Source organism: Periplaneta americana, chromosome 13 (genome assembly GCF_040183065.1).
Source record: "Periplaneta americana isolate PAMFEO1 chromosome 13, P.americana_PAMFEO1_priV1, whole genome shotgun sequence".
In the NCBI taxonomy this organism is placed as follows: domain Eukaryota; kingdom Metazoa; phylum Arthropoda; class Insecta; order Blattodea; family Blattidae; genus Periplaneta; species Periplaneta americana.
The window spans coordinates 62,858,843-62,871,728 of record NC_091129.1 but is presented as its reverse complement, the minus strand read 5'-3'; the positions used below and the strand labels follow the sequence as shown (position 1 = coordinate 62,871,728).

At 36.0% G+C, this 12,886-nt stretch overlaps 1 protein-coding gene across 3 annotated transcripts in view; it reads right to left on the bottom strand.

Annotated features, from left to right (window-relative positions):
- mfrn (mitochondrial iron transporter mitoferrin) overlaps nucleotides 1-12,587 on the bottom strand; it is a 261,570-nt gene extending 248,983 nt beyond the window's left edge. The window contains exon 1 of one of the 3 annotated variants that reach the window (XM_069843377.1): nucleotides 12,442-12,587. The gene's annotated coding sequence lies outside the window, so the exon portion shown is untranslated. The remainder of the gene's footprint in view (nucleotides 1-12,441) is intronic. The other 2 variants (XM_069843378.1, XM_069843381.1) reach the window with 2 other exon arrangements.
- Between the last annotated feature and the right edge of the window lie 299 nt (nucleotides 12,588-12,886).

Below are 12,886 nucleotides of genomic sequence, written 5' to 3'. Positions count from 1 at the left end.
ACTGTACGGATATTTTCCGGGCCAGTTTTATTTTGCCCACTCTGTATTAGCCGTGTAAGTGTAATTTTTCAGGATATAGAGTGAAAATACGCATCGTCTAGATGTCATTCACATTTACACCACCTTTTATTTATTTCGCAGAACCAAGAATGAATATATTTAGACACCTGCGACAATAAAGTCATGTAGGCCTATTGTTCAGATCACGGAACTGCTGCGAAGACAATGCTGTTAGTGCGTTCTGATTTCATAGAATATATTTAAACACCTGCAGCAATAAAGTCTCGTGGAGTGTAAATTTTCATTTCAGCCAGTTTTATTCCGGAATTAAGCGAAGAACCAGTACAGCATCGCTCTGCTTACAAGTCTAACCGCCGACATGCCGAAAGAAAAAAATTGAAGAAAAGATTTATTGAAAAAATGGGTTTCTGAAAACAAATGTTTTTGTACTGATAGAAACATCATTATCTGTGCTTCTTAACACTTATTGCTTCATTTATATCGTATTATTAAACTTTTAAATTTATTTTTACATCATAATATATTTCAATTTTTAGCGCATATATCAACAGTTTTTACTGGATATTTGCATGTATGTTTTCAGGATTTTAGTGCATACAGTTCCGTGGTCAACAACGTTCATTATTTCTTTAATGACTGACACTGAAAGAAGAAGATAGAGACGAGAATATTCCGTAAAAAGAAGGTACTGTATTTCAAGTGTCTTGTACAGGTTGGGCCAAAAGTCACACACCATAGGGATTTGACTTATTCTTCGTTTACATGTTTCAGATAAACAATGTTGACGACTGAAGAGCGTGCAGAACTTATTCTCCTCACTTTTGTTATGTTTTCAGATGAAGCAAATTTTTATGTGAATAGTGAGGTTAACACAAAATTTCAGTTACTGGTCTGACAGTAATCCGCATTGGTTTACCAGCAACAAACAACAAGGAGCTGCTCGTGTGACAAAGACAAAGACCGTATCATTGGCCCATACTTTTTTCACGGAAATGTCGACAGTGATACTTACTTGACAATGTTGGGAGATTCTTTATTGCCCGATTTGGATATCATTGGTTCACACCCAGGATGATGCACCACCACATTATGACATTCAAATACGGACTTGCTGGACAACTTTCCACAGTGGATTGGCCGTAGAGGCCAAGTGGAATGGGCTCCTCGATCCCCGGATTTAAACCCAATGGATTTTGCTGTATGGGGCTACCTGAAGGCAAAAGTCTACGCCAGCGATGGGGAAAAGTAGCACAGTGTGTTCCCTTCCCCTCAATCAAAGTTGAACCCCTCCCACTGCTAGCTAACAGACTACTCATTCCTATATCGGTTTCCGTCCAAATCGCGACCACTCTGTCACAACAAGTCTGCGAGTATCAGTGGTGGAATCATGTCCCACAGCAAAGTAAAAAAATACATTTACAAAGACGAATGTGCTCCTCGAAACAACAAAGCATTATGTTTGTTGTGCAACAAGGAGGTATTCTGCACCTTGTTTAGTGTGTTCCGGCATTTTAAATCCCTCCATGAACAGAATTATAGTGAGAAGAATTTCGCAGATAAATATATGAATTTGTATTTTTATCGTGGTGACATTGTTGTAACAGAAATCCTGATATTACAGTATTGTGACGGTTTTGTGTAGTCGTTTTACAGATTAAACGCTAATAATTTATGTCCTTTTTAAATAGGACCAGAAATTGATAGAATTAAAACAGTCATTAAAAACTAAAGACGAGCCAGCTTCAGTTTGTTTAGCAACAAACATACGTCGTGTTAGTTATCTTTTCTGAAAACATATAGTAAAGAAATTTAGGTGTTCTCGGAAGGTAGTAACAACTTCGGCCTCAGGTTTTATAACATGATTATAGCTAAATTCCTAAGCACACAATTTGCTAATGCCGCTTATTAAAAAAAATCAATTAAAAATTGTTGTTAACAGAGAAAATTTAAAGTTCAATTATTGTAATAACTGTGTTTTTCTCTTCTTCTTCTTTTTTATTTTTTACTCTGTTATTTAATGCTCCCTGAGCAAAAGTATGTAACTACTCTTTCTGGGGCTGCTAGAGTGTTTTATGTTAAAACAATCAATATGTATCTTTGTTCTGGCAATAACGTATTATTATTATTATTATTATTATTATTATTATTATTATTATTATTATTATATGGTTGTTTCTTTTGTAACATTATTTATATATTTGATAATTATTCGTGCTATCAGTTCATCTGTTGCAAGAAAACTATTTGCATTCTATTTACTTTGTTCATTACTCATTCGATCTGTTTACCAAATGAAGTAACACAATTATTATTTTCGTTCTATTTATGTAAATACATTTTAATTGCTCAAATACAAACGCTTGTTTCGTCCTATTAACATTTATCAGCACCCTATTAGTTTAGGTCAGGAGAATAACAACACAACTATTACATCGCGTTTATACTGGGTTACGCCACTGTACAGCTTTGGACTCGCCTTGTAAACAATCAAACGAAATACGCCTGACCTTGCTGTTTTAGATGTGGAGTGAGTAAGTTGCTGCTTATGTTCGTTCCACCCTTTTTCCCCATCGCTGGTCTACGCGGTAAAGATCAGGGATGAAGACCATCTGCGAAAGCGAACTGTAGCAGAATGCCGTGCTGTTACACCAAACTTGGTGACCAGTGCTCTACGGAACATGGCTGACCGTTTACAGGCATGTTTTAACATGAACGGTTCTCATATTGAACACATAATAGAATAATCCCTATGGTGCGTGACTTTTGGCCGACACTGTAGAATACGTTTGGAGACATGCAGGGGATATCTCAGCCCAGAATTTTAATTGGTTTATTTTACGACGCTTTCTCAATTGTGATGGTTATCAAACGTCTGACTGAAATGAAGATGATGTCAACAAAATGGATCCAGGGTCCAGCGCCAAAAGTTACCCAGCATTTGCTTTTAAAGAGCCGAGGGAAAACTCTGGAAAATATCTCAACCAGGTAATTCGTTTATTTATTCATTAATTTACTTACTTCTTTCTTTTTTTTATCCATCCATCCATCTTTCTTTGTTTATTTATTTATTTATATTTGTGCATGTATTTATTATATATTTATTCATCTACTTATGCATGTATTTATCTATTTACTTATATATTTATTTATCAATTTATTTATTTACTCATTTAAGCATTTACTTATTTATTTACTTATTTATTTATTTATTTATTTATTTATTTATTTATTTATTTATTTATTTATTTATTTATTTATTTATTTATTTATTTATTTATTTATTTATTTATTTATTTATTTATTTATTTATTTATTCCGTGTATTGTGGGTGCCTATCACCACGGCATGGCGCGTCCTCAGATTACGGACAGAGGCAGTGACGTCGCCAGGATCAGAGCAAGGAGGGTGCAGATGGGGTGCGAGTTTTAAAAATGGGGTGCGAGCTGTAAAAATGTGGTACATAAAAAAATCCAAAATGTTCTTTCATGCACTTGCGCGCATATTATACATCTGTTTATTATTATTATTATTATTATTATTATTATTATTATTATTATTATTATTATTATTATTGCTCATCACATCCATTACGATACACTATGGGAAGTAGTTGTTTTTTCACATCCAAGAAATTGTTTGTTTGTTTTTGTTCTTCAAAACAATTTATGCCTAGTATTTTGGTAATAAATTGCCCTTTGGGGTGCGGAAAGGGGTGCTCCGATTTTTTATGGGGTGCTTGCGCACCCTTTCGCACCCCCCTAGCGACGTCCCTGGACAGAGGAGACGGCCTTCAGAAATGGAGGGTAGCTCCGAATATATTGAAGCAGTTGCGAACAGCCAATATGGGGGTTCCTTTAACATGAGGTTTGGGCGAAAGGCTTGCAACCGATAACCGTAAAAAAAAAAATACAATAGCTTGTTGCAAAATCCCAACATAAGCCTCGGAATGGGACCGATTCTTTGGCACGACCACAGCAAGGAAATAAGGTTATGAGATTTGGTACTTGGAATGTCACGAGTCTTTATAGAACAGAAGGGGTAACATTAGTAGCAAAATAACTAGCTAGATATAGAACAGACTTTGTGGAAGTACAGGAGGTTAGGTTAAATGATAATGGCATATTGCCAATAGGAGATTACTTGTTGTACTACGGGGAAGAAAACAATCTCTAATTAGGGACAGGATTCTTTATTCATAAAAGAATAAAATCAACACCGAAAAAGGTTGAATTTATCAGTGACAGGTTATCGTATTTAGTACTTAAGGGTAGATGGTGCGATATCGTAGTTATAAATGCTCACGCCCCTACAGAAGAGAAAGACGACGCTATAAAGAATAGCTACTATGAGGCATTGGAACACACTTTTCATCAGTTATCTAGGTACAACATGAAAATTTGACACAACTTCACGTAGAATAGCAGTTTCATTGGTTACTATGTAAAATGCATAATGTAAGTACGTGAGATTTAATGACGTTGTGTAGACGTTTTTTTTCATCATTATAAGTCAATAAATAAAACTGGTGATCATCTTAGTAGCGACGTGTAAGTGTTACTCTCAAAAGTGTAATCAGACACTGCGGGCTAATTCAGACAGTGTAATCCACCATTGACACAAGAACGCAACAGCAATCTCAAGGAAAATATTTACTAGCAAGTATAATTTTAACTCCTGATCGGACTTTGGCACTGATTTTGACGTGTTAGCTGGTATATCATTACGTGTAATCATATCAATGGAACAGACGATGCCAGCAAGCATCTAAAATGTACCCTATAATATGAATCTAGACATTTTCAAGAAAAACATACCAAGTCCATGTTACGTTCTCCTGAAGGAAAAACGAACTCTACCGCTACATCCATATGATAGAACGTTGACGCTGATAATAGCTAGGTATAGCTCGCGCTAGGAACGATTACCGAAAAACAGTGGTGGCGTTACTGTCTGTTTTGACGTGTGTATGTAGGCACGCCGAGGGAGCGAGAGGTACGGGCCGATGGAAGTACTGCCTCTTCCAAGAAGATGAACAGATGGGGACATCGCCTGTGGAAATGAAGAGCGTAGCAAGAGAAAAATTCGAAGCGAATTAAACGCGCAACATTAGGTTGAATAAAATAATGATACTATGAGAGGGAACGCTCCGTCACTACATAATAAAATAAACGCACTTGGAACAAGACACGTATTCACTTGCAGTGGAACTGAAACTAAAACCGTAATGTAACTATCACAATGCAAGATTGATTCTATCGATGTCGTTTCTCTTCCGACTGTACTCTTGAATAAAATTCAAGTCATCTCGTGACCTTTCCTGTCGCCCGCTTTTCCTTATCGAATTGTTTCGTTCGCATTCCTATCGTCGGTAATCCCTGATTGTGAGACCTATACATTCCCAATCCATATCAGCTGACTACGCTAAGTTTCGCTGATTATCAAGCTTTCGAGCAGGCGACTTTATACTTACTTAGCCAAGCACCCTCCGTGCGTCGCAGCCGGCGAATGAGAAATGCTATAGAATGATGTTGAAATGGAGATCGGACGGAATTATGTTTACGTCTAACGTAGAGAAACGGGAGAACCCCGAGAAATACCTCTAAGTGTCACTATGGATATTTTATTTATTAAACACACTGATTTTTTAGTGGAGCCAAACATAACATAGCTCGAGCTATTTCGAAAGTTTCCTAAAATAGCTACTCCCAGAATATTAAAAAGAACTCGTTAAAAAAATCACATATTTGAAATTCATATACAACCAATGACACATAGTCTTTACTGAGTATATTACCTCTCCATGATCTACAAATTCTACTGTCAATTAGGAAAATCGGGACTTTGGCACAGGAAGTGTTGCTTTTATTTTGTACCTCAGAGATCTAAAGCAGAGACAAAAATAACATCTCATGTTTCAAAAATAATTATTCAGACAGTGATAAAGAAGAATGTCCGTTATCTGATTTTGATTAAAATTAAATGGTTCAAATATGCAAATTAATATGTTCTCAGTAACATGTAACCAAATGTATCTTTTAAGATTAGAGCCTTTTATTTGCGCACCAGCAAGTAGTTCGTGTGTTGTTAAAATGTTCCGTTATCACTGTTAGGCTATATTATATCCAAATTTTTCTTCGGCTTCTATAAGCCAAATCAAGCGTATTCAAACATTCCAAAATCGGGCACTAAGGATAATCACTGGAGCACCATGGTACGTAAGAAATGAAACACTTCATTCAGATCTAGACCTAGCCAAAATAGAGACTGTATTCTTCCTACACACGCTTATTTGCAACATTGTCAACACATTCTAACAACTTAATCAACCAGATTCCTCGGAACCTGCCCCCTGCACGGCCTGATCGTCGCCTCAAGAGGAAAAGGCACACTGATTTGTTGATGCTTTGAGGAACGTTAATGGACGTCACCCTCTCCACAAGTCTCATATTATTTTAACGTTAATTATTTAAGCACAATTGATAGTACTAATGTACAAAAATTGTCAAAAAAAAAAAATTCTTAATACCCTATTCTACAGGGTGATTCAGACCACCCGTAACAGTAATTTATTTTGGAAACTAGTGCATTAAAATTTTGGAGAAAAAAATATTTATGACTAAACCACATGTGAACTTTCACTTGAGCTTAATTTCATTAATCAGCTCTACCAGGAAGTAGGGTCAGTGGACAGTGGAGTATCACTTTAAAATTTCAAATGCGAATCTGGGTCAAATAGGGTACCATTTGATAGAGCTCTTCAAAACAAACAACTTTCATAAGAAACGTTTTTATTAATTCCTATTCTTTCAGTGAGAAAACGTACGAAAAACAATGGGTGATTCGTACCACACGTGTCATTTATTTCGGAAACTAGTGCATTAAAATTTTCGAGAAAAGATATTTATAACTAAAGCACATATGAACTTTCACTTGAGCTTTATTTCATTAATCAACTCTAACAGGAAGTAGGGTCAGTGGCGTATCACTTTAAAATTGTAAATGAGAGTCCGGGTCAAATAGGTTACCATTTGATAGAGCTCTTCAAAACAAACATCTTTCATAGGAAACGTTTTTACCAATTTCTAATCTTTCAATACGAAAACGTACAAAAAGATAATGCCATCAATATTGAGACATGTTACAAGACGAAAATGTAAACAAGACAATACTGTTGACATTTTACTCAAAAATTGGACAATTTCATTAATTTTTATAAATTTTCAAACTGTCTGCCGTTCTGAGCAGCACACACCCGTACTCTTCTTCTAACACTGTCAGTGACTCGTAACACTTCGGCGTGGTCAAGTGACTGGCAGGTCTCCCGGATTCGCTGTTTTATATCATCTCTTATTGTGGTACAGCTTTGATAAACGATGTTGTTTAACCGTCCCCAAAAGTAGAATTAATTGTCAGGTAAAATTCGTCGCTTTCATCGCTGTATTCTTTGCACAGATGAAGCGACATTCAAGAGCAATGGCGATGTCAATGTCCATAATGGTCACTACTGGTCTCAAGTCAGTGCTCTCTGGCTGAGAGAAGTGGACAACCAGCTTAGGCGGAGTGTCAATGTCTGGTGTGGCATCTTCAGACACCGAATGATTGGACCTTATTCCTTTGAAGGTGCTCTGAATAGTGTCATGTATGCTGACTTCCTGAAGAACATCCTCAACCAAATTTTGGAGGACGTACCACTGGCAGCACGAGTAGTAATGCGGCTTCAGCAGGATGGTTGTCCAGCTCATTTCTCTTTGGTGGCACATGATACAGCCAATCAGCTCTTCGCTGGGCGATGGATTGGGAAATGCGGTTCTGTGGCATGGCCAGCACTATCTCCTGACTTGAATCCTTTGAATTTCTATTCCTGGGAACGGTTAAAAAACATCGTCTATCAAGATTGTCCCACAATAAGAGATGACATAAAACAGTGACAGTTTTAGAAGAAGAGTACGGGTGTGTGCTGCTCAGAACGGCAGACAGTTTGAAAATTTATAAAAATTAATGGAATTTTCAGTCTTTCAGTAAAATGTCAAAATTACTTGTCTTGTTTACATACGTTTTTGTAACTTTTCTTAATATTGATGGCATTACATTTTTGTACGTTTTCGCATTGAAAGAGTAGGAATTGGTAAAAAAGTTTCCTATGAAAGTTGTTTGTTTTGAAGAGTTCTATCAAATTGTACCATATTTGACCCCGACTCCCATTTGAAATTTTATAGTGATACGCCACTGACCCTACTTTCTGTTAGAGCTGATAAATGAAATGAAGCTCAAGTGAAAGTTCACATGTACTTTAGTTTCAAATATTTTTTCTCGAATATTGTAATGCACTAGTTTCCGAAATAAATGACTTAGGCCTACGTGTGGTCTGAATCACCCATTGCTTTTCGTACGTTTTCTCATTGAAAAAAATAGGAATAAATAAAAACGTTTCTTATGAAAGTTGTTTGTTTTGAAGAGCTCTATCAAATGGTACCCTATTTGACCCAGACTCCCATTTGAAATTTTAAAGTGATACGCCACTTACCCTACTTCCTGTTAGAGCTGATTGATGAAATTAAGCTCAAGTGAAAGTTCATATGTGGTTTAGTCATAAATATTTTTTTCTCTAAAATTTTAATGCACTAGTTTCCGAAATAAACGACTGTTACGGGTGGTCTGAATCACCCTGTATACATGTTGGTGATAAAACGCTGAACAGCCTTTGAAGTTAACCGTTATGGCTGAGTGGATAGCGCTTACACTTTTAAAGCAAACGGTTCGTGGTTCGATTCCAGGATATTTATATCCATTCCACGGGGCAGACTTATAGATGTTGGTTACCTATCTTGTACTTGTCCTGTGCCGTCCCTACGGTGGGCCTGCATCGTGCTGACCACATGGCCAGGGAGACCAGCATTGTGAGAGAGTTTAGTGTTGGTACAAAGATAGAAGGTAAAAAAATGTAGGTTAAACGCGACAATGAAAGAGAGAACGACGAGGTTTAGAACGACGAGCTTTAAACCATATACTGCAATTATAAGCCATTATGCGACAGTCTCAAGTGTAGACTAAAAGACTTTGTTTCCGATTTAGGGTAATTTCCAAGACCGAAAACAAGTAGAGGTAACATTTTTTCTTCGATCATAAAGTGACTATACTTCATTCTATAATGTCTGACAGCCGGCAGAGAATGAGAAGCGGTCCGCGTAATGCGGATTCAAGACTGCTGAGAGTTTTTCTCCGAGTTCTTCCGTTTCCCTCCATTCCACTGTTACTCTTCATTTCTGTATTTATCATCATTTCACTAGTATTCACCCAAAACAGTGCGGTGTGATGTATAATGCTACAATCGCATATCTGTTATTCTGTACTTGTGTCATATTAATTTCTTTTTCAGTATTGAAAATTATTGGTTTCTATTTCTGTTATTTCACTAACTTAATTGAAAGTTACACTAATAACTCAGTCATAATGATTTCAGTAATTGATTGACTAGCGGACTTACTCGTGTTAATTATGTAAGTTTGTGCGGCTTACAGCTGTTTCGGTGCTTCATCACCATCCTCAGAGGCTACTAGATCTCGGCGTCATCTCGAACTTCTCTGCCTGTTATGTGGGTGCGTTTGATTGTTGAAAGGTGTTGAAATGTGGAGTCAAATAGTGTGTGTGTGCTGAAATTGATCTGTGTGTTGAGAATTTGATCGGGGTGTGTTTTAGTGTGTTTGTATATTTCGTATTGTTCTAGTGTGTTGAGTTTTTGGTTCTTGGGTTGTATGTGTACGATTTCCATGTCCCGATCAAATTCTCAACACACAGATCAATTTCAGCACACACACACACACACACACACACACACTATTTGACTCCACATTTCAACAATCAAACGCACCCACATAACAGGCAGAGAAGTTCGAGATGACGCCGAGATCTAGTAGGCTCTGAGGATGGTGATGAAGCACCTAAACAGCTGTAAGCCGCACAAACTTACATAATTAACACGACTAAGTCCGCTAGTCAATCAATTACTTATATTCAAGTGTTAAAAGTAGTGTACGCAAATTCAAAATGGATAATGATTTCATTATCATTTTAATATTATATTGTAAGATTATTTAGTAACATCGCAGTATAAAGTACCGAGTAATCCGAATTTCAATTCCCTGCGTAGACAATAGAATAAATTTATCTTCTGTCCGTTGGCTTGTGATTTTCCTGTGATGTCGTAGCGGTCTGAAGCGTTCTACCCCCACCCAACTTCAAGATAAGCATGAAATGAGACCTCTGCCATTGGTTGAATAGCAATATTTCTCTCCTCCGCTACGCACTCAGAGACAGGTTGTTCCCCGTCGCTGGTGTAGCATTTAATAAAAATTGTTTCAATTGTTTTTGAGTTACTTTTGTCCACTTATGTATTGGACCATTGTGAATTTCTTCTATTTCCTTAAATTTTGTCCAAATTATACTTCAGCTATAATAAAGAACGTTTCAGTTTAGAGTGTACTTGAAAGGAGGGAAAGTTTCAATTTCCTTTATGGAAACATCCCTGGCCAACAAACATGTTTTTACAACTGCCGTCGATATGAAGTTCGTAACATCATAAATAAACTCTTTACCATGCTGGTCATTTCCACAATTGATTTTTCCCGTGTACTAAATAATGCATGTTACTAATTACTGTTCAAATTAAAAAGCAATCAAACATCATCACATGCTAATTACGCAAGCCAGTAGCTGAATTGATACATCTTTTAATATGAAACGTCCTGACAGCTATCTTCTTTCTTCATGTCCTACCGTGCATACAACTGTAACAAAACGTTCAGTATACAGCGTTAAGCTACGTTTCGTCTATGCGAATTAAAAACCAATTATTACATATAATTTACTTTCCTAAAATTGCAAAATTATCTGACGACGTCGGAGTCAACCCGCGGAACAGTCACAATTTCTTAAGTCGTATTAGAATCGTTTTAAGGCAGTAATGATGATTTTCTATTATCGGACGGTAATGTAATTAATTTTTGTTTGTCATGTCTTAACATTGCTGAGGCCACGTAATTCGTATTTTTCTAAAGAATATTAGACTGTGAAAGGAACAATTCCCAGCCGCACCCGAAATATAAACAATGAGTAATCAACACATCGCACATTTCAATAATTACTATTAACTTGCGTTTTGGAGCAGGCAGTAGGTCAATATGTTTAGTAGGCCTATTAGAAATCAGTTAGTTCTTAAAACTGCTTAGATTGCACAATTGCGAAAGCAATACTTGCTAAACTACAGCGAACATAATTAAAGATAGAATGCCCATATATATATATATATATATATATATATATATATATATATATACATACATACATACATACATACTTACATATATATACAGGGTGATTCACGAGGATTTACCGTCCCTTATGGAGCTTATTTCCGAAGACATTCTGAGCAAACAATGTCATATAAACATTTGTCCTAATCTCAATATTTGCAAAGTTAAACTAATTTGAAGTTGTTTGGGAAATACCTTTTTTCTTTAGTTTTATGGGTAAAAGAATATTACAAATAGAGAATGAACTATTCAGAAGTATCATTTCTTTAATTGGCTAGTGTTCTGAAGCTAAAAATGTGTTGTCAGTTGCGTTGTACAGATTTTGTCTTTCAATTTTTAACTAAAAATGACGTCAACAAAAATTGTTACAAATCATACGACTTTAGGGACTCGATTTTTTACAGTTGTGCATCCTAATGTACAGTCTTGAAGAATTTACAAGAGTAGCATGATTTGTAACAATTGTTGTGATAAATGCGTAAGAAAATGTAATTTTTTAGTTAAAAATCGAAAAAACAATTTTGTACGAAGCAACTATGGAATCCGCAACACATTTTTAGCTTCAGAATACTAGCTAATGAAAGAAATTATACTCCAGAATAGTTCATTCTTTATCTGCAATATTCTTTTACTCTTGAAACTCAAGAATAATGGTATTTTACAAACAATTTCAAATTAGTGTAACTCTGAAAATATTGAGATTAAGACAAATATTTATATGAAATTTTTTGCTCAGAATGTCTACGGAAATAAGCTCCGTAAGGGACGGTAAATCCTCGTGAATCACCCTGTGTATATATAATCGTTCTATATCGAATTAATACAAATTACCATTAGACTGTACGGAAACAGACTAATTATATATTTCACATAGAAACAGCAACACAATCTGACTTAAATCACAAATAAATGTGATCAAAATACACACCTAGACTACAATAAAACACAGACTAAACTCTTCGCAAGAACATAAACAATCCTTAATACTTCTTATATCATCAATCAAACAGTATTAAAATAATACAAAACTTCTTCAAAGTCACAGAAGAACAACAGTAAGAACTGAATTTAGGTATTTTAGTATGTTGCGAATGTTTATAATAAGGCTTACCTCGTAGAGTAGGTTTGAAAGAGCGTCGTTCGACCATCACGAAGAGAAATCACATCTTCTCTGCAACGATAGATCGATGAAGGTTTAAGAAATAAATTCCAGGCACAAGGCAAGTTGTTGCTCATTAGAAAGGAGATACAAAACAGTTGCGTCTACACTAAAACGCATTGATCAACTGTACGTCACCGTCAAACTATTTACAGTTTCTGAATGTTGGTTATTTGCTATACTGATCGTCAACTACATAGGCCGGCCAGTGAGTTTCATTTTTACAGCACTAGCAATGTGGAGCGCTCTTCCGCTCTGGCATAGAGCATTCACAAGCATGCCTAAGGGAGGATAAAGATCTACAGAGAATCATGTGATCATAAAGTGTAAAATTAATACAAATCAAACTACTGCATATAATGAAAACGTTTGCATTTATGTAGATCTTCTGTTTTAA